This window comes from Hevea brasiliensis, chromosome 4 (genome assembly GCF_030052815.1).
Source record: "Hevea brasiliensis isolate MT/VB/25A 57/8 chromosome 4, ASM3005281v1, whole genome shotgun sequence".
In the NCBI taxonomy this organism is placed as follows: domain Eukaryota; kingdom Viridiplantae; phylum Streptophyta; class Magnoliopsida; order Malpighiales; family Euphorbiaceae; genus Hevea; species Hevea brasiliensis.
The window spans coordinates 60,497,872-60,500,325 of NC_079496.1; positions in this window are offsets into that span (position 1 = coordinate 60,497,872).

The window sequence follows — 2,454 nt, forward strand, 5'->3', positions numbered from 1 at the left end:
ATTCAAATTGATATATTTCGAATGGTCCATGTTTAAATGTTAATTGAAAAGTACCATGTACTAGTAGAATAATATCAAATTTCATATTTATATATATGGCCATATTTCAAATACTTAGAATAATTAAAAATATTATAGCCACATATTTTGTCAATGACTAAAAACATTGTAAACTTTTTGCACTAATATTAACAATTAATTTAATTTTCATTTTATCAGCGAGCAATACTCTAATAACTTAAAAGTTTTTAAGGATATATTAATACTAAATTAGTGAAATTTACTAATTTAATAGTGATAATATTGGTCAATATTTAACTATTTTTATTAACATAGTCCCTAAATCGCTATCGATATTTAACATATTGTGGGCCAATTAATCCATATTTTATTAGCCAATAAATTAAAATATTTCATATTACACAATAAGGTGCAATTTTATATCAATATTTCTAAATTCAATTATGATAGTTAAATAAAAAAAAATTTGGCCATTAAATTTTTATTGGCCATTTAGCAGGTATATTAATAAAAAATATATCAAGATTAGTTTCCAAACTTTATAGTGAGTATGTTTTAATTCATTTTGTCAATGATTAATGAGGTAATAAAAAAGATATAAATTGACCTAATGATTTACAAGCCACTATTAAAATTGCCAACTAGGTAAAAATTGTGCAATTTAGAATATGATATGATGTGATATATTGGCCTAATGTGAAGAGCATATCCATTTGGATAAAAAAAATGTCATTGGTCTAATATGGCTAAAATATTGTGCTAACAATGATTCTTTTGATTATGTAAATAAAGGTATATTGGCCCAAAAAATATATCTTATTAACAAAAAATTTCTTTATTTGTTAATAATTTTGATATTATTGATTTAATATGAGGCTAATAGCTTTGTTTAACTCAATATTTATTAAATAAAGATATTAGTCCCATATTAATTGGCCCAAATATAGACCAAGAAAATTTTTTTTACTAAAATGGGCTATAGTAACATATTATGGGGCTAATATCTTTAGAATATGACACATATTAGTTAGGTACATAAATTAAATATTATAATAAATTAATAATATCATAAATATTTTTATCTCACGTGAATTTACTATTTAAGGATTAATAAATTCTGTATATTGCAACTTCGCTTACGTCTATAATTTAATATTATTGGTATAACATTTTTTTCCAATTTTAATATCCCCATAATTTATAAACCAATATTCAAGGTCAAGTTAGGTCGTAAAATTGGGCCAATTGTAAACATTAATTGATATTTTAAACATATTATATGAGTGGGCCGCATGTTTATTAAGTTACTAAAAAAAAGCTTGAATTCTACATTTATTTGGCCTTTTAAAATTCAAGTGGTTCATTTTTTTAATGAGATCAATATTTTAGTATTTTAAATGATAAATTTAAATGTGAATTATTTAATTAGACAGTTAAATTGATATACTTTAAATAATATTTCTTTAAATAATATTTCTTAGAAAGCATTTTTAATAATATGGCCACATAGTAATAAGCTAGTCATTTGATTAGAGAACAACTAAGGAGAATCAATCCAATGGTGTTCCTAAAGGTGACGAAGCCATCTCAGAGTTCCAACCAAAAGAACTAGGGCCTTGGATACATGCCCCAAAAAGGAAATCTCATGGCTAACGTCCACAAAAAAAGAAAGAGGAGGGTGGTCAAGGCAAAATCCTTATGTTTAAGGAATTAGGTTCTCACTTAGCTATTCCATCAGATTTTAAGGAAGTAATGGAAAAGAGTATATCGCGGGGAGGTAATGGAGGAAAGAAAAAAAAAAAAAAAGCAAGATGAGAGATCAAGGGGATTCTTTAATTGCAGTGATTGTGAAGGATAACCAACCGTTGACTCCTAATATTAATAAGGCACTACTACAATAGTGAGACAAGGAAAAATGGACCCTCCTTAGTCAAGCTCTATTCGTTCTAAGCCAAACAATGTTGTGTTAGGGCCCACTAGCTCGCGTAAAGGGGATATTAGTAGGAGAAAGTAGTTTTGATAAACCCATTCCAATAGATAGGAAAGGGCTAAGTTTAGGGCTTCATTTTATAGCCCGCCTAGAGAAAAATGGCCCAGTTTTGGATGGTAACTTAAACTCGGTCCTCCACTAATTGGATAGTGGTAGAGATATTTCCTGTGCCATCAAGACTACTAACTCCCACTTACAACATAACTCAAGAGACATGGATAAGGACTCTATGCCTGGTTCAAATGAGGATGACTATTCTTTCGTTAAAGACTCTAATGTGGACCAAGAAAAGGTCTTGGACCCTTATATGTAGGATGATTGATTGCTCCATCATCTACTGTGGTCTCATGATATGTCCAATTTTATTATGGAATTGCCAAGGGGCAACTAGCTCGAGCTTTCTCCTTGTTCTTAAGGAATGGATTCATGTTCATAAGCCTAGT